Source organism: Parasteatoda tepidariorum, chromosome 4 (genome assembly GCF_982258835.1).
Source record: "Parasteatoda tepidariorum strain Cologne lab strain chromosome 4, Ptep-v5.0, whole genome shotgun sequence".
NCBI lineage: Eukaryota > Metazoa > Arthropoda > Arachnida > Araneae > Theridiidae > Parasteatoda > Parasteatoda tepidariorum.
Genome location: NC_141758.1, coordinates 39,046,113 through 39,067,759, shown reverse-complemented (window position 1 = coordinate 39,067,759; position 21,647 = coordinate 39,046,113). Strand labels below are relative to the sequence as shown.

Below are 21,647 nucleotides of genomic sequence, written 5' to 3'. Positions count from 1 at the left end.
GGGCATCTTAAATGTTAATCATCTCATAAATCTAAACTTTCTTTTTAGTGTTTGTGCAAATAATAGGATTCAAATAATAATTTGTTCAAATATTATTCAAATACAATATGAAATAGAATCAACATAAAGTAGAGACGAATAAGAATTCTGTGTAAGGCTGGATTTGCTAGTGATGATCAACTTATCGGCATACAAGGTAAAGCTCTTTGTTCAGATAATCATATTCAAATAATAATTTGTTCAACTAATATTCATATTCAATATAAAGTAAGATTAGTGTAAAATAGGGACGGATAAGTATGCAATGTAATGTTGGATGTGTTAGGGATAACCAATTTAATCGGTATACGAAGTAAGGCTTGACTATTCGTGCAGATCTTCATCAGTATACAATAAAAAGTAGGATTAATATAAAGTAGTTGTAGATAAATGTTTTAAGTAAAACTAGATCAGTATACAAAGCAATACTGGATTTATATATAAACTGTGGAGTGACAGAATAACCGCTAAAAAATACATTCGTACTTAAAATATCTTTAAAATCAACCATTGTTACGTGAAATTACTCATTACCAAACTTGCAAATTTGTTGTACAAAGAGAAAACCTCGAAAGAATTTTAATATTAAAGAGAGGGCTAAAGAGTTCAGTCTACTCATATCAAATTTATTCATAGTAGAGGGGTAGAGAATCGAGCCCGAACCGGCTATAAAAATCGATATTCAAACGTTAAACTTGAGGCAATGAGCATACTTTGAACTAAAATGAAGTTCAAAGTTTCAGAATTGATCAAAACTTAAACTACGTTTTATAATAATGCTCAGAATTCTTCAAGCTTTTTAATACATTTCCATGTTACATGTTTATTGTTTAAAATGTTTAACATATGACAAGTTTCTTGAAGATGAATCATCAACTAATCTTTTTACATGACTTTTGAGCATTCCATCTCTAATCTCTTACTTCAAGTGTATCAATTTCATTTTACATACTTATAATTTAAAATATTTGACAAGAGGCAAGTTTAAACCATTTCTTGATGATGAATCATCAGCTGATCTTTATCCCTGATTTCTGACTTTATCTTGACTTGTGATCTTTATTCCTGACTTGACCCTATTCCTTCTATAATCTCTCACTTCAAACGCATCCATTTCATTTTACATGTTTATAATTTAAAATAGTTAACAAGTTACAAATTTAAACCATTTCTTGAAGATCATTATCCCTGACCTCTGAGCATTCCATCTCTAATCTCTTACTTCAAGTCATCAATTGCAATTTACATGTTTATAATTTCAAATATTTGACAAGTGACAAATTTAAAACACTTCTTGAAGATGAATCATCAACTGATCCTTATCCCCGATATCTGAATGTTCCATCTTTAACCTCGTACTTCAAGCGCATCTGTTTCATTTTACATATTTATAATTTAAAATTTTTGACAAGTGACAAGTTTAAAACATTTCATGAAGATGTATCATCAACTGATCTTTATCCCTGACTTCTGAGTATTCCATCTCTAATCTCTTACTTCAAGCGCATCAACTAACTCAACGAATCGACAGACTTCGGGTAACTAGTAATGACTTTTAAAAGCAATTTACGAACGGAATGATTGAAGTGAAAACAATCCAGGATGCGAGGCCACTAAACCATCAATTTATGATTTTCGGATTTATGTGCGAACGCTTATAAACCAGATATTAAGTTAAATGGACCGATACTGCCTTCAGATTATCTCAGTCCCTTAACACGAAAAAAATTAATAAAAATAAAAATAAATCATGCAAAAAAATAAGAAGGTCACAATCGAAAAATGCCATTTTCTTTGCATCAGCACCTTGAGTCTAAATCGTGACTTTCTGATTTCGTGTTCTTGACTTTGATTGGTTAAAACATTGACGAGTGGGCGGAGTTGAAATGATATTTTCAACTTAGTTTTTTACTACTTGACTAGACCATATGACGACTGAACATCCGGGTATTCAAGGACAACAGTCTAGAGACATGACCATTCTTCCAAGAAGATGCTGGAAGAAGAAAAAAAATTCCTTATGATTTTTTTTTTTTTTTAAGAAAATGTAAGTAAATTGCAGATGAATTGCTCCAGCCTTTTTGATGGGAAAATAATTTGCAAGCCAAAATTACTACGATTTAATTGAAGGTAATTTTGAGACTCAGAATTTTATTTGAGTATCTAACGGTCTATCCTTTGATCTTTCGTCTTTGGAAAATAAATAAGAATGTTAAAAGAAAATAAGATATCACTCAAGATTTGCTCCCGGATTTCTCAAAATAATATTCCCATTTGAATGACAAAAGGAAAATTTTTCAGGCGTTGTAAGTTAAATCTTGTTAAATAAACAAAGATACTCATCGCTTATGGGGAATATATATATATATATATATATATATATATATATATATATATATATATATATATATATATATTGTAAATTTAAAAAATTTTAATGTTTAACGATTGTTACGAGAAACTTTTAGGGAAGTTTAGGGCATATCATCAGGATTAAAAAAAATTGCTTAGGAACCGATGTCCTGAAATGTCTTCGTGACCTGCCAGGTTCGCTTCCCTATTACGAACTGTTCCTTCGTGTGCTTCTGAACAGTTCATAAAAGGGAAACGCCCTTAGCCGCGTACGATGACATTTCTGGGCATGGATTAATATGTAATTTTAATTCTAATGATATGCTCTAACTCCCCTAGAAGTTTGTTGCAACATTTATGCGATCTCCTGTTATATGCAACGTTTATAACATTTCGACAAAAAACAGACTGATAAAAAATTTAACTTTTTGTGCAAAACTAGTTTTAGATTTGAAATCCCTCCTCCCGTATTAGTTAAGATCAAATATTTGTATAAATGCAACAAAAAATATATTTCCCAGTATAACCAATATATCATTTAAAAACGATTGAAGCAATCATGACAATCAGCATTTCCTATCCATCAAAACATTATGAAATTTGTACTATATTTGAATATGCATTCATAGCAATTTAAATAATGACTTATTTAGTAAAAATGGGAGCCGAGGTTGACATCTTGTCCTCTTCTAAGTTAAATGACTGACGGAGCATAACTGATTATGAATTTGAAAAGACCGAAACAATTGATAATTGATAGTCAACTTCCCTGCAGTCAACCGAACATAATTATGATCTTAATATTTAGGGGGGTGATAGTCCATGCCTAATGTTTAGGTTGTACTTTCTTTTACTAAACATATTTTGGGCGAGGTATTTTTCTTCTATATTAATGTCTCTATTTTAATGCTAAAAACATAAGGCGGGTAATATTTTAGGGTCCAATTAAAATTTCGTGCTACTTCATTTAATTTTTAGATCCCGGTTTTTACTGGGTTTCTAATAATATTCCAAGGATATTGGGTTGTTTTATATCCAATTAATTTATTTAGTTTTTTTTTTCTTTCTATAAAAGGGAGAACATAATTTCGTACGAAATCAGTAGATTCTGTAAAATTTTTTGAATTTTTTTTCCAATGCAATTTACTGAAGATATTATGTAAAATTGTTTGAATTTTTTTTCCAATGCAATTTACTAAAAATATGGCTTAGTGAACTTTCAGTACATTGTTATGAAAATTCACAGCATTTACAATAAGTGTCTAAATGGTTACAGAAGAGGCAGATGTTAGGATGTCAAGGGGATATGGTCTGTGAGACAGAATATCATTTCAGCTTTTTTAGCCCAATGCTTTAAAAAAAATACTGCCGTATCATACCAAAAAATGAAATGTTTTGTTCATTAAAATTTCTGACGTGAAGTTTTAACTTGTTAACGGTGTCAGATTTTATCTATTCTTAGAAAGCTATAATAAAAAGTACATAACCGAAATTGTAAATAGTTCTCATTACATATTTAACCATTGTTAAAAATACACAACTAAAAGTATAACTGCAATTAGCTTCATATAATTAACTTATCTTTAGATATTTATGTATAAGATAGATGAGTCGGCTTTGCTCTTAGACCACCTCTATTATTTTTTTTTTATTGGTAGCAGCCTTTACTTATTGACTGTTTAACATACTTTATGAAGTTTGAAAATTTCCATCTTTGCTATGAGTTAATTACCTTTCAGACAAATTTCCTGAACGAAAAAAAACTAATTTTGTACTTTTTATCAAATTCATAAAGCGAATTATTTCACTAAAATACCAATTAAGTTTTTGTTGTTATTGAAAATATTTATTAGTATTAAATCAGCATTATTTAGCCATATTAATAAAAATTATATGCTTTATCATAACTAAATTTACGGGCTTATTAAAATTCCGGATCAAATCTCGGTTAAAAGTACCAACTCTTAGGGTCTACTTTCTAATTCGCATTTGCATTACATGGAGAGGAAAATCATGAAAACCTCCCACTGTTAGCCCGATGGCAAGGGGATTCTAATTCATTATCTGTTTACCCATTGAGGATATTTTACGTCAACACTGTGGTCGGTGTGAATCGAAGGCAGAACTCGCATCGATCAGGGGTCATCATATTGGGAGGCGAGAGCTGTATCTCCTGAGTCACCACGTCTCTCTCTGAGCCATTTTATATTTTATTTTACAACCGGTATTGAACAGGAGTCCCAATTCTGAGTTTATGATTATCAATGTTCAACTCTGTAGCCTTTCAATTTTAAACCCAATCCAGAAGACAAGGGAACTCCTGGATCAAGCATTGGGACAAACTAGTCTTTGTGGAACCATTGAGCCATTTCCCTCTAAGCCATTTTATTTTATTTCATTTTATAACTGTTGAACTGTAGATCAAATTTTGAGTTTGCGACTACTAATGTTTGTACCCTTGACTCCGTACTTCGTAGCCTTGTAATTTTGAGTTCAATTCAGAAGAACTCTTGGATCAAGCATTGGGAGAAGTTTGTCTTCGTAAAGCACTTTTTGATGGAACTAACCCGAATTCGCGTTACCTGGAAAGAAAAACCACGAAAACTTTACGGGTTTCCCTGATGGCAATGGGACTAGATATGCATGGTCTAGGTGGACTAGAATGCGTCTAGATATGCCTAATATGGAAAGTAAAAATTATATGTATTAGCCCATGCGAAACTATATAATTACCAAATTTAATCCCAAAAATAACTGTCAAAATTAAATGGCCTTTACCCAATTTTCATGTTTTACCCAAATCACGTCTTCCTGAAATTTATATTATAAACGAATAACTAATATCTATTGAGAATTAATTTTATTTTCATAGCACTGCAACAAAAACTAGAGAACACCAAATATTGAAAGGTGCAAACTATAAAGCATAACAAGTATCTCAAAGGCAATTAAATCTATTTATTTTAAACTGTGACACATCATTAAATTTAGTTGCTGTATTAAAAGCTTATGAAATTTTGTACCATTTTTCAAATTACTGATGCAGCACAATTGACAAAAGAGGTTCTTAACTAAAGCTTAGCTGAATGACTTAACTATTTTAAAGAAAACTACTACTTAAAAAATAAAAATTTAAATCGTCATGGTCCACTACTTTACAACTACATTCTTCTTTTTTCGCAGTGCACTTCACATCGCAAAATGAGTTTAACTTTTAGTTTGCGTAATTCATAGAATTCTGTACCGTTCTCACCTCTGTAATTTACTTTTTTATTGAAAAAAATACTTGAAAAGAGATAGTTTTCGACGTGCGGAAATAAATTATATTGTAGATGGGTTACTATAAAATGCTTAGGATATTTATGTTTATGCTTTTAACTGTTTTAAAGACGATTTTGAAACAAGAAAATATATAGTTTTCGACGTGCGGAAATAAATTATCTTACAAATGTTTTACTATATAAATGCTTAGAACATTTATGATTAGCCTTTAAACTACCTCAAAGAGGATTATAATGCAAGAAAAGAGATAGTTTCCGACGTGCAAAAATAAATTATCGTATAGATGTTCTACTATTGAATGTTCAGGACATTAATGATAATCCCTTAAACTATCTCAGAAACGATTATAATGCAAGAAAAAAGATAGTTTTCGACGTGCGGAAATAAATTATCTTACAGATGTTTTACTATTAAATGTTTAGAACATTTATGATGATTATCCTTTAAACTATCTCAGAAACGATTATAATGCAAGAAAAAAGATAGTTTTCGACGTGTGGAAATAAATTATCTTACAGATGTTTTACTATTAAATATTTAGAACATTTAGGATGATTATCCTTTAAACTATCTCAGAAACGATTATAATGCAAGAAAAAAGATAGTTTTTGACGTGTGAAAATAAATTATCTTACAGATGTTTTACTATTAAATATTTAGAACATTTAGGATGATTATCCCTTAAACTATCTCAGAAACGATTATAATGCAAGAAAAGAGATAGTTTTCGACGTGTGGAAATAAATTATCTTGCACATATGCTACTATAAAATGTTTAGGATATTTATGTTTATGCTTCAAAATCTCTCAGAGACTATTTTAAAGCAAGAAAAGATATATTTTTTAACGTGCGGAAATAAATTTTGCTGCAGATGTGTTAGTATAAAATATTTATGATATTTATGTTTATACTTTTAACTATTTAAGAGAATTTCTTATTTAGTAAGTAAAGAAAAACCAAAAAGTACAAAAAATACTTTTGTTTGGTTTGGAAGTTTGACAAAGCAGCTTCAAAATAGTACTTTGCATTTTATCCCATTTTTATTTATGCATTTTTAATAAGTGCCAAACAAAACAGTTTTTTCACACAGAAAAAAATATGGTGAGAACTTTCTGGCTCTATGGGAACACTAAAAAGCTTAACAATTTTTCCAGTAATATACCGGATAAAATGGATTTTCTGGTGAAAAGTACCAACACCCTGAGTGCCAGTACTGTTTACTAAAATTTGATACGGAAATTTTTAGAATGTGCGATTCAGGAAAAAAATTTGCCTAGTCCATACCATTTGCTCCCTAAATCGTACTGACTTTAACAATGCTGTGTATTTATGATTAAATGAATAAGTAGACCATGTGTAATCCTAAAACAATTATTTAATAGCGTAATTGATAAAAGTAATTATTAACTTAAAGCATTTTGAACAGTTACAAATGTATAAAAAACTATTAAAAGCTTAAAAAATGTCCCAACTCTTTTCAATTCATTTTAAAAAATAACCCATATTTGCGTTACATGGAGAGGTAAAATCACGAAGATGGTTCACGGTTAGCCTGACATCACTGGGATTCTAACCTACGATCCATCTACCACTGAGAACATTTTATGTCGACACTGGTCATTTTGAACTTGGCACGGAAATCGTATCGACCAGCCATTCAGCATCCAGTTGGAGTGACCCGAATAAAACCCGGGTCACTTCGATGGAAAGTGGGTGCTCCATCCCCTGATCCACCAAGACTCAAAAAACAGATGTTTTATAAAAACCAATGGTATTGCAGTCAGTAGATCATATACAAGACTCGTGGACTTCTCAATTTAATTGCTGTTTCAGAAATGATACGGCAACAGATTCCACGATTAAAACCTTACTTTTTGGTCTTTATTTTATGTTGCAGATTAAATTCATGTTAGGCATATCTTCTAAGAATATGAGATGTTTTCTGAACGGTATATTTACATATTTTAAGCATTTGCAAAATATTTCTTTCTTTAGGCGTGACCTTAAAAAAGTCACGATTTGAAAATAATCTACTTTTTAATGAGGATTTAATTATACATTAGCGCACAACATACACTTAAAGATCAAATTTTTCAAGGATATTGTCTTTTTCTTAAGAAAAGAATAAAACTTTTCTTTCTTTGTTTCTGAAAATTCTTTTCTTTTCTAAATAAGAGGATATTTATTAAAAGGCTTTTTCAAGTGGCCAATTTCATGCGCAGTTTTTGATTTTTCTGGAATATATCATAGCTTTATCATATACGTATCATTTCGTTCACAAGTAAACCTGAAAATACTTTATTTTTTAAATCAAAACATTTATTTAAAAGAATTTCCACTGCTTGTTTTGTTGCTTTTAAAAGTAGTTATGTTGCTTAAAAGATCTAATAGCGTAAAAATAAAATGATGAAAAGAAGAACATATTTTTTAAATAAATGCATATTTACAGAGCTTTTGCAACTTTACAATTTTGCACGCAGTTTTGAATGTTATTTCTGGAATATATAAAAATTATTTTCGGCTATAAATCTTGAAACTATTTTATTTTGCTGTTTACAACACTTCGTAAACAAATACAATAAATTAACTTTTAGTTTTGTTTCTAAAGAAAGTAGTTTTGCTGTAATTTATGAAAATCAGCAACTAAAGAATAAGAAGATATTTAAAAAGTAGAAAATAATTCTGAAAAATAAAGTTGGAGGAACAGAAAAAAATGACTATGGAATAGAAAAAAATGTTGCTGTCAACTCAAATTGAGACTTTGACTTGGCAGTTACAAAATTGTGACTTAGGTACTTACAAATAATAACAATAATAAATTGTTTATTATGTAAGATATTTTATGGAGTTTAAATTGATCTACTGACACCAAATTTAATATGGATTTAAAGTTCACTGTTAAGTAAAACATGAATTTGGGATACAGTGTCTAAGCATTATAGATGTAAAATGCTGTACGTGATATAAGATTCAAGGTACAAGATCAAATGTCATATGAGATAATAAAATAAGGCGATTAAAAAACTTTTTTCCTCAATCTAATTTAGATAGTAATACACGACAAAAAAAATTTCTGGAAAAATCACCACACTGTATAATAATGGCATATCATATTTAAAATTTTTAACGATACATTACTGTAGTTTAATTTAATCATTTGTATGTACCTTAAATACAAAAAAAAGAAGAAAAAAAAAGAGCTATTCCCAGCAAAAATTAACTAACTCTCAGACGTAAAAAATATTGACTCGTTCTTGTTACTTTTTTCTGGATCTCGTAGTACTGTACAAATTTCAAATTTTAAAAAGCAACTTCTTTAATAAACTTTTATAATTTTACTAAACAAATTATTTTTTAAAAAATTTAAAAAAAGATGAAATAATTCAACAATTTATGTAATTCTAAAACAAATCATTAAAAAACCTTTTACATTTAGCACTGATCGGTTTCCGGACCGTATTTTGAAAAGCAGAGCTTTCGGAAGAAGTCATCAAATGTTTATCAACTCAAGAAAAAACAGCTTTCAAATAAATAGCACCTATTTAACGCCAGAAAAGGAAGGAAATAATCATATACAAGGCAGCGACTGGCATTTCTGAGTAATTTTTACCAGTTTATAATTAGAATTATTGTCGCCAATGTAACACTTACACAGTCAATGGTTGTTATTATCAACACTAAGTTTCATTTTTCCTGTTAACAAGTGATAAAACTGTAGATTTAATTACTACCAATCTTTCATCATTTTTTGAAAACATGGTATTAAATGCTGTAGCTGGAATTTAACACTCTTCATCTGGGGTTTGTCCCTTGACATGACAACTGTATTGAATATGTATGTTACATGTCATTTTGTGACATTTACAAAGGATGTGATGTCACTCTTGTTGTAAACCGGCCTTCACCCCAGTTTTTAATTAGTCAAATGCTTGGAACTTGTTGGGTTTCGCATAGAATGGATATAAATTGCCGTGAAAATAGGTGTCAATGATTGTTTGTAAACCTGCTTGCAGACAATCATTGACACCTATTTATAAACCTATTATTTATGATACCTATTGCTTTTTTTAAAAAGATTTTTTTTCTTTTGAAAGTACAATATAAATATAATATAAATAACAAATGAAAGTACTAAAATAAAAATAGAGAATCTTCTGTACTTTCCATTCATCATCATTTAATGGATAGTTCTTTTACTGTGAAATAGCATTATTTTATAACAAATTATGCAATATTTTGTTTCTAAAGTAATTAGTTGAGTCTCTTATCAAATGCCTAAAGTAAATAAAAGAAATTAGGTTGCTACTAAAGAACTAGTTCAATAAAACGATTCTCAAACTCGTCAAATTTGACAATTTTATGGACTTATTGTCAGTTATGTTAATGTTATTATTACTTTTTCCATACTATGCGTACACAGATATAGACGTGACAATTATATAGTGTTAAATATATAATGGAAAAATAAAATTAAGTGACGTCGGTTCAATATTACTGTCATTGCACCAAGGGGTTTTCTAATGAATGTGCCAAAAGCTATTTTTTTTTTAAATTTCAGTATCTAAGTACGATCCTAGGAGTCAATAAAATGTTTAAAACTTTTATGAGCTTATTTCGTTGGGATAAAAGGCTGATAGAAAACCTACACTGACCACAGAAATGCATGAAAACATAATCTGATGTAAAATGTCTATCTAGAAGAAATAAATTCTAATTTTAATTGTCGATTCAATTACTCGTGATGTATTTTTAATAAATCAGCCACAAATAAATTTTAGTATGTAACCCGAAATTTTAAAAATTAACGGACTCGATAAAATTTCCCATGCTTGGATCAACTGATACCAACTCAGATTGGCTAATTGAGGGCAACCAGCAATTGGTTTATAAGTCTATATATAGTCTTTAAATTTGCTTATAACAAAGTTTTCTGTCAGTTTAAATTGGTTGCATAACGCTGATTTAACACAGTTTTAAAATTATCAGACACTTAATAAATGTTAACGTCTCATTGCACGATGAAAACAATTTCTGTTAAAATTGCCGTACTACTTTATATTAATAGCATTTCTGTGTGTGTGTGTGTTTTTTTTATGTATTTTCAAAAACTAGAATATATGGTTATGGATTTTAAATCATTTATTTGATAATTTTGTCATTCGGTTTACCAGAATTTCTAGATTTCAAAATTATAGCTCTTATTACCATATATTTGGTAAAAAATAACGAACTGAAAAGTAAATTTAGCCCAATAAATGGTTTTTATGCCATGCTCTAAGGTATCATATTATTACAATATGTTGCCACATGTACCAGATTTTATCTCATGTTATAAAATCTCATTTAATTTTTAATTTACTAAAATAATTACCAAGGCGCTTCGGTAAACAATTACCGAGACTTTTGGTGTTTTATTGAGCTGGAAACACTGTAAATTTTACCATATAGTAGAAGTTTTGAACACATTTTTTTTCTCTCCTCAGTAAGATGTTTGCATTGAAAGATTAGAAGATAAGTACAAAATTGGTATTTTGTTGTGTAGAAACATTATCTAAACTTGAATTAACTCACTGTCAATTGGCAATTTTCTAACTTCTGCTATCAACAACTACAAAATAATACAAGTGGTTCGACGGCCATTGTTAGCAAACCATCCCCTATATTGATAAATAACTTTATGACTGATTTTTCTATTTATCTATACGAAGTAATTTGCGAATACAAAATAAATTATAATTCAATCGATACATTTTTTGCTTTTATCATTAATTTCTTTCATCATTTAAGTGTTTTATATCGAAATTTCTCTAAATTCCTGATTAAGCACAAAGATAACCTATCTTTCCAAATAAAGGTCTCAACGATAACCTATACTTCCAAAGCTTGTTTTGCTATATATTTTGTAATTACAAAAACAGAGTATAGTAAATTTTTTAAAATTTTTCTCAAGAGACTGGTTGGAAAATATTTAATGCTAAATTTTTTTAACGCCATCTATACTATGAACTAATCTTCAATGAGGTACTTGATAACAAGGTTCAACTCAGGGGGTAAAATAGTTAAACTTGTCTTTAAAAAAAGTTGCAGCAAATTCGAACAATTACTATGATAAATCGAATTATGATAATTATTATAGATTCGAACTATTATTATAAGGATTATGACATGACTACTAATATAGTTCAAATTGAATATTTTTTTAGCTTCGAAATTAGTATCAATTAGTAGATCATCTCAATTGGCTATTGGCAACGGTCTGGGGTACATCCCTGCGGATAATTCAAAGGCATGTCCAAATACAATTCAAAAGACATCACAATTTTGGTAATTTGCAAATTAGCAACTTTGCAAATTTTGATCCTTTTCGGAATTATGACTCTCCCACCTTGGTAGTCTGACGACCTGTGTGAAGAGTTGAGCATTTTACGGTATAACAGTTTACCGTAGAGCTTTAACACAGACCGGTACCGCACACCCTCGGTCTCTACCAGACTGATCAAAGTGATCACCCAATTGCTCACTGATATCAGTCACTGATGCATGATTTTGGCGTTCTTCTGATACCGTACTTTAATCAGTCCACTGTGGGACAATATCAATTCAGATTATAAAGAAATCACTATTAGATTATATAGAAATCTGATACAGATGATTTCGTGAATTAGAGAACTTATTTTGACGAATTGATGATTGTTTCACGTATTGACGAGTTGATTTTGATGAATTAGAAGAAATGAGCGTTGAGATATTCAAGTTTTCTCATTAGTAATTTAAAAATAAAAATATCCATAAAATAACAGATTACAAAGACTAGATTATACAAAAACCTGATAGAGATGATTTCGTGAATTAGAGAACTTATTTTGATGAATTAATGATTGTTTTATGTATTGACTAGTTGATTTTGTTGGATAAAAAGGAATAAATGCTGAAATATTCGAATCATCCAAATTATTAATTTAAGATAAAAAATATTCATAAAATAACAGATTATAAAGAAGTCACTATTAGATTATATAGAAATCTGATAGCGATAATTTCGTGAATTAGAGAACTTATTTTGATGAATGGATGATTGTTTTATGTATTGACAAGATGTTTTTGACGGATTAAGAGAAATAAATGTTGAAATATTCAAATCGTTGCATTAGTTATTTTAAAATAAAAATATCCATATAATAGCAGATTATAAAAAAAAAAATCACTATTGGATTATTTAATGAAATCAGATAAAGAGAATTTAGTAAATTAGAGAACTTATTTTGATGAATTAATGATTTTTTAGAGTATTTATGAATTGATTTTGATGGATTAAAAGAAATAAACGCTGAGATATTCAATTTCTATACATTATTCATAAAAATATCCATATAATGAAAGTATATGAATATTGAAAAGTTTAAAAATACAAATTTCATAGTTGCAACAAAGCGCTATTCTTTACAGCAAAAAAAACTTTAACAGTTCGTATTATTAAGTGATGTAGTATATTCAGATTACAAATTAGCTTTTTTTTCTTTTTTCGAAAATGTAAACGAATAAAAAAAAAATTTCAAAACTTTCTTTGCATCTCATTAAATAGTAATTATGGCCCACTTGAAGAGGTGCTCACGTTTACCAACATGCTAAATTACATGTTTTTAATCCATTAAGTTGCATTAAAAATGAAAAACTCCTGACCTCCACTTTACCCACGACCCCTCCTACTACGTGCCGAAAATATTCGTTCACGGATTTCAGACGAGAAAAAAAGTATTTACATACGGGGCCCATTTTACAAGGAAGGACATTTAAGGAGAATTAAATCCTGTATTTTGGGGACCAACATTTTTTTTCTTTCGTTTATAATGTACCTAAACGTGAGTTTCACGTTATAGCAAGGGTAAATTAAAGATCGAGGAACAACTAGAATAATTTTCTTTCTTCTTTTCTTTTTTTCTTTATTTTCCTTCCCCCTTTATTACTCTCCCACTTTGCGTTCATTTATTACCCCCCACACACCCCTCCGAACACCCAGAGAAAAAAATTCTCAGAATTCCCCTCTTCAAAACGATGATGGCAGAGTTGCGTGATGGCATCGCCAAAGCTTGATTGGACAGTTGAGGCAGTTATTACAGCCAATGAATGCTTTCTTTCTTCTTTAATGGGCGGAGATTCATTATAAAAATCCACCTACTGTGAAACATAGTTACTAGAGCGATGTTTAATTCAATAGATATTATTACATAAAAATACCATAATATTAAATACGATTTTAAACTTTAATGAGTAATTGTAGTTTATGTAAATAATTACCAAACATTAAGTAACTAATATAGTATTTAAATTACATATCGAAAACATGTTTTATTTACTAATTTCATGTTATTAATATAAAAAATTATAATTAATTTTCTTATTGAAATATGAATTTTCGTGATACAAAATATTTTAGAGTCTATTGAATTTGAAAACAAAGTGTGCGCTTAATATGTAGTTTCATAACTTCTTTCCTGTTATTGGGAATATTTTAAATAATACAAATTCTGTTACGTTATTATTAAAATGCATAATAATCAATTTCATTTTTAACTGTTTATAATTTTTTGCAAAATTTTATGTATTATTTCTGTTAAGGGAGTAGCTTTGAGAAAGGCCAAGCTAAATGATATTTTAGGAACAGTTGAAATTCGGATTTTCAGACATTAACCCTTTCCACTTTTTTTTTAAAAAAAAAAATTTTTTTTTTGTCTTTTGTTTTATTGAATTGATTGTTTTGTTTCAATTTCCCTCTTCCTGTCTTTTTTTTATATTCTTTTTTATTTTTAGTTTTTATTTTTTGAATAATCTTTTGTTATTTTTACTCCTTTTCAATTTTTACTCCTTACTGAATTTTCTATTTCATTCCTTTCATAAATAAATGACCTTAATTTTGTTTTAAATTTTATTTCTTCTATTTTTAATTTTTACGATTTTCTAGTTCTGCTATAAATTTAATCTTTCATTAGAAAAAAAGAAAAAGTACCAAAACACAAAACTAAAAAGGAAAGATTTATTACCTGATTAATTACTATTCAATCGTGAAATGACAAAGTCTGGACTTTCATACTGAAGTTTCTAGCTTATTTTACATAATTTGCAAATAACCCTAAACATTACTTTAATTAACAACAAAAAATAAAGAAAGTTAAAATCACAAGTTGAGTTATTAGTTCGTAACAAAAAATTAAAACTAATTTTTTCAAAGAAAGTTAAGTTGTTCGTCAATAGCAGAAAAAATAAGAACACTTCAAAAAAATTTTAAGTTGTTAGTTAAAACAAATATATCTCTCTCACAAAAAGAACATTTAGGACAATTTCCCAAAGTTCTATTGAAAAGCCAACACAAGTCGGAAAGGTTTAAGTTTAAAGCAAATTTGTAAAATTCTGAAAATATTGTACAAAAAGAGATATTGAGTATATGAAGGATATTGGTATTATGGAATGTGAACAAGTGAGCAATTTTAAAGCTATTCAGTGTTCAATGTGATAAAATCGATTGCTTAGAAGAATTCAGAAGATAATGAAAATTCTGGTTCTATAAGTAAAAAATACAAGTAAAAAAGTACAAGTGTCTACAAGTAAAAAATATGCAAAGTTGCAATTCTGTGTTTAATTCTGTTAAAAGAGGCAATCTGTGGTTAAGGTATGGTACAGAAAGAGATACTGTCTATATAAGAGGCATTGGTGTCATGGTTTTTATAGGGGAAAATTTCAAACATCTTCAATTTTATAAAATTGATTTGCTTCAAAACGTCCAGAGAAAATACACGGAAGAAATTCAGGGTATATAAATTAAATTGGTACATTAGCGTCTACAAAAAACTTAGTTTGGAAGGTTTTTTTATTCCTCTTATTTAAATTTATTACTCAACTCTTCATGCTCCCCAAAGTATTACATTAGGCATTGTGAATGTATTCAAACTTATAAAAATAAATTTGTTTAAAAAAGTTCAGAGGTCACTGAACAAGAGAAATTCTGCATATATCAGAGACATTGGAGGAGACAAGGGTGTCTTCAATTAAATTATTCAAATGCTCAATTTCATAAAATCAATTTATTTAGAAATGTTCATAGGATACTATACAAAAGAAATTGGTCTCGGTATATCAGAGACGTTGGTGCCAGGTGGTCTATAATTAAATTACTCAAATGTTCAATTTAATAAAATCAATTTATTTAGAAATGTTCATAGGATACTATACAAAAGAAATTGGTCTCGGTATATCAGAGACGTTGGTGCCAGGTGGTCTACAATTAAATTACTCAAATGTTCAATTTCATAAAATCAATTTATTTAGAAATGTTCATAGGATACTATACAAAAAAAATTGGTCTGGGTATATCAGAGATATTGGCGTCAAGTTGTCTACAATTAAAAGATTCAAATGTTCAATTTCACAAAATTAATTAGTTTAGAAACTTTCATACGATATTGTACAAAAGAAATTGGTCTGGGTATATCAGAGACATTGGTGCCATGTGGTCTACAATTAAATGATTTAAGTGTTCAATCGCATTAAATAAATATCTTTAGAAACGTTCATAGGATAATGTACAAAAGAAATTGATCTATGTATATGAGACATTGATGCCAGTTGGTCTACAATTAAATTATTCAAATATTCTATTTCATAATATCATACTGTTTAAAAACGTCCATAAGATACTGTACAAAAGAGATTGGTCTAGGTATATCAGAGACATTGGTGCCAGGTGGTCTACAATTAAATAATTCATATGTTCAATTTCATAAAATAAATTTGTTTGGAAAAGTTCAGAAGATACTGTGCAAAAGAAATTCTGAATAAATCAGAGACATTGGTGCCAGTGTGTTTACTATTAAATTATTCTAATCTTCAATCTCATAAGATAAATTTGTTTAGAAACGTTCATAAGACTCTGTGTCAAGGAAATTCTAGGTATATCAGAGACACATTGGTGCCACTGTGCGTACAATGAACCATTTAAATGCTAAATCTTATAAAATCAATTTGATTGCAAAAGTTCAAAGGACACTATACAAAAAGAGATACAGTGTATTTAAGAGATATCATGATGTCTACAAATAACCAATCTAAAAACTGTTCATTTTTTTAAAATCATTCTGCTTAGAAAACTTCATAAGATAATGTACAAAATGCGATAGTGAGTTTATTGGGTACTGGGTATTGGGAAATATTAGTATTATATCGTTTAGAAAAAGAACAGTTACAAAACTATTCTATCTAATAGAATCATTCTTTTTTTTTTTTAAATGTTCAGAGGATATACAGTTCAAAAGAAGACACTGGGTATTTAAAAGATATTGTAACCATGATATTCAACAGGAAGGAAGTGGTAAAGGCATCCAACAGATAACTAATTTGCTTAAAAAAGTTTAATGTATAGCACCTTTAAAGAAATAATGGGTTATACAGGGAAAAGTGGTATCGTCTACAAGTAAACGAATTTAAAGCTAATCCAATCTTATAAAATCAATTTGTTTGAGCTCAGAGAGTACAAAAAAAGTGGATCAGTTTTAAAAGTTAACTATAGTATATTTAAATATAATATTAATTATATTCACTGAAACCATACTCGAGAATAAAGATTTAAGTTTGAACCATATTATGTTCCATATTTTTGTTCGCTTATAGACTTTTAAATGATAATTTAATCAAATTACGAACGCAACATATCATGCCTCACTGTTGGTCAAAAATTTAAGTAATTTTATGTTGAAATTTGACTTCAATACACATTTCACCCCGATTATTTCCTCAAATTTAGATCACATCACGTTTGAATGTGTCACAATACTAAATTTGTGCAAAATGTAACACAATTTGTACAAAATATAACAAAATTTGCACGAAATATAACAAAATTTGTACAAAATGTAACAAAATTTGTTCAAGTTGTTGTTGTTGTTGTAGTTCATTTACGTCGCAAAATTTGTTCAAAATATAGCAAATTTATACTTCACCATTAGAAAAATTTCAATCGTCAATCTATAAATAAACATTACCAACAGTTATGAAAATGACTTTTTTTTTTTTTACTGATTGCGTATATTATTTTGTGGTTTTTCATTGTATTTAAGCATCATATTTTTCACTTTTCAGAAATGTTTTTGAAATTTTCTTTGGACTAGGAGCTGGAACGATTTCTTTAAATGAGGAATAGTTTAATGGTGAAGATTTCATCTAGAACGAACAGATTTTTTTACTTGCCGCAAAAAATGTTGCTTACTTTTATTTCATCCATATAGTTGATAAACATTAAACACATATCATAAGCACTATATAAACATTATTATTATCTATATTTTAATATTCTAATGTGAAAACTTTTTTTCTGTCCTTTTTCTGAAGTTAAATATTGGTAGTTAGTCAAAACTCTAAAATTGGGTCGGCTGTACAACGACGGTTATAAAATAAAATATATTTTGCAATTTTTACGTGTAGAGTAAAATTGTTTGTGTTAGAATACTGGTCGCAATCTGCGAGAATCGTTATAACTAATTAAATAAATAGTTCCTTTCGGAAAATTTTATTGTTTTGCGTTATAATGACATCAAACAAATGTTATTATTGTTATAAATTTTTAAAATATTGTATTTTTAATTTTCAATAAATTTGGAATAAAAATATTAATTGCAATTTTAATGTTATTATATCATTCGTAAAATTTCTTGTATGTATTTTACTGTATTATAAAACTGTATAAGATATATATTGTTACTTTCACATGTAATTAATAAATAAATATCCACCATTCGGATTCTGAAACTGTTTTTTGTCTCTACTTTTTGTTGTAGTCTATTCTTAGATTAGAATTACTTAAATCCTTGTATGACAACGTTATTCTTGAAACTGCTAGTTTATTACTTATACAACACAAGTATACCCCAAGTGGGTACTCGTCAGTCTTAATTTTTACGTATAGAATGAATAAGAGGTTAAGAATTTGGGTTTAGTTTTTTTTTCTCGTCTGTTTTTCTTATGTTCTAGAAAAATATACATTTTTCAAAATATAAAAATTTAAAAGAATTTATAGTAAGAATTACCTTTTGTTCACCAAACGAGCTGTAAACGTACATTTGATAAAATAACTTTGATTTTTGATATAAATAGATGATATATTAATTTAAATCAATTGATCGATTGAAATTCTCAATCCGATGAATTGACACTCCTAATGTTTTATAAATTAAACTGCAAATATGTTAAGGAAATAATCAATTGAAAAAAATATTTCATAATATTTCATGTTCAAATGATCAAATCCAACTAACGCAAATTTTGAAAAGATATAAAAGAACTAATCTCAAGAAAATAATCAGAAAATTTTGATAAAGTGTAAAAAAACTTATCGCAAGAAAACTATCAGCTAATTTTGATAGGACGCAAAAGAAAGCTTTTCACAAAAAATAATCAGCAAATTTCGGTAAGATGTAAAAGAACTTATCATAAGAAAGTAATCAGCAAATTTCTATAAGATGTAAAAACATTATCACAAGAATTTAATCAGCAAATTTTGATATGATGTAAAAGAACTTATCACAGAAAAATAATTAACAAATTTTGATAAGATGTAAAAGAACTTATCACACGAAAATGATCAGCAAATTTTGATAACGTGTAAAAGAACTTATCACAAGAAAATAATCAGAGCTTAAATCACGCATTTTAATAAAGTTTACAATGTCTAGATATTTAGGAAAAGTTTAGAATAATGGCATATTTAAAAGGAAAAAACATTAATTACAATTCCGGCACAACAAAGTTATTAAAAAAACTGTTAACCAAAATAAAAATATGCCTGTAACTTTCAGGAAAAGTGATAAAACTAAGAGTTTCTCTGAAATCCAATACTCTCTTTGCAGTTTTATCAAAAAATAATAAATAAATAAAAATGATTAGTTTAAGAATTATTTAACACAGTAAAAAAAGGTCTATATTTGACTAACTTAACAACTTTAACTATTTAACGAATAAGTTAATAATAATAAAACGTGGTTAAGATTTGTCTGAAAGAAATTTGCTCCTTTCTTCCCTGGAAGAGAAATAAAAATAATATTTTGAATTTTAAATGGGTGTTAATGTATATTAGATCACTTTATTATGATCACATCTCTGAAATTATGAAATACTAAAAGTATCACTGATATTAATTTATCCTCAATATTTCTAGTTAGACCTAATAAACAAAGAACATTGTTCTGAAAAGTTATTCAAAAAGCATTATGACTAGTTAGTTTTAAAACTAGTAGCTTTTTTTCATAGTTTTCAGAATAACATATTCTGTGAAACTTGTTAAAAATTAAGTTTTGTAGGATACCCAGGAAAAGAACTGAAATTTCTCTTGCTTCAGGGAGTTAACAAATAATGGCATACTTAAAGAGGAAAAGAAAACAAAGCATTACCAAAAAATCTATTTTCAGAAAATTATGTGAGGAAAAAAGATAAAAAGAAAGCTGAAGTTTCCAAAAAAAAAAAAAATTTATAATCAATTCAGTAAAATATTAAGAAAAAATATTAAAATTATGATAATCAACCTTAGGTTCAAGTATTTAATAACAACTGTTTAAGAAGAATCTTATGTATCAAGTGGTTCCATAAAATTTGCAACGTAGAAATCCTTTGATCCAATTGATCCGGAAATCAAAAAAACGTAAATGGAGATGGATTGGTCATGTTCCACGTAAACCTCAAGAATTTAAAGTTAAACATGTTTTTGATTGGAGCCCTCAGGACAATAGAAAGAGAGGAAGACTTAAAAATACTTGGCACAGGGCGATTGTAAGCATTGAAAACAATAGGAAAGACATGGAGAGAGGCAAAATATCTGGCCACAGATGGAAAGCTATGGTAGAAGCCCTCTGCTCCAATTCGGAGTGAAGAGGAATTTTATATGTGTATGTCATCAGCAATAGGAAGGCAGGAGAACTTAGACACTAGATAATTATACCCGTTTATAAAATGACAATATGAAATGCGTAGCTGGAAAAAAAAAAGCTATGTGAACAGAACACAAAATTAGTAATACAAAACAAATAAAATGTAATCAGTGTAAGGTACAATGTAAAAAATTAAGGAACAATTTATGGTAAAAATTACTGGCACCCTGGGTGCATCATCCGTAAAATTCATTTTAGCGTAAGTCCATTTTTAAAGTAAAATTTTACATTGTAATTTTTACAGAAATATTTATTTATTTATAATGATTCTGTGATTTTAAAATAAATTCTGCAGTAAAAATTATGGTTTCAGATTTTTTGCTTCGTAAAATTTTACAGAAAAAATAGATTTTATGGCAAAAAGTACCAGAATCCAAAGTGTCGGTATTCTTTACCATAATTTGATCCGGGATTCTTTACAGTGTATATAAAACACGTTTCCTATGCATGTTTCTTTTTAATTAATTAGAACAGAAAATAATGGATTAAGTTAAAATAAAAAATAATCCAATGAAATAAAAAATATTAGATCTACAAAGTACAGTTTTTTTTAAAATTGATCTATTTTTATTAACGGGTACTATAAAATTTAATACTGAATATTGAAATTTCTTTCATAGATGCTAAAATATTTGAAATACTTGTTGCGATATAAAATGTAAACCAAACATTAAAAAAAAAAAAAAAAAAAAACGTTTTTTGGATTTTAGAAAATTTAAAAGAGTTTATTTTAAAACTATTGTGTATCATCAAAAAATAAAGATTAATGGTTCAAACGAAATTTAGATAAAATTCTTTTAACTGTAATATCTACTGAGGAAATAAAACAGCCTTTAATAAAATTACAGAATTTTATGTGTGTAATGTAAATTATGCGTTCTGGTTAACATTCAAGACTTATCTTGCTGAGGAATTTATTGGAGTATTTGGCAAAATCCTCATAAAAATTTTTATAACTAACCAGAAACTTGCAAATCAGTCATATATCATTTTGATAAAAAAATTTAAAG

At 28.2% G+C, this 21,647-nt stretch overlaps 1 long non-coding RNA gene across 1 annotated transcript in view; it reads left to right on the top strand.

Moving 5' to 3' along the window:
- Positions 1–18,470, top strand: part of LOC122269424 (uncharacterized) — a 33,422-nt gene extending 14,952 nt beyond the window's left edge. Inside the window, exon 2 of the long non-coding RNA XR_006225179.3 lies at positions 17,801–18,470. This is a non-coding gene — a long non-coding RNA (uncharacterized LOC122269424). The remainder of the gene's footprint in view (positions 1–17,800) is intronic.
- Positions 18,471–21,647: the final 3,177 nt, after the last annotated feature.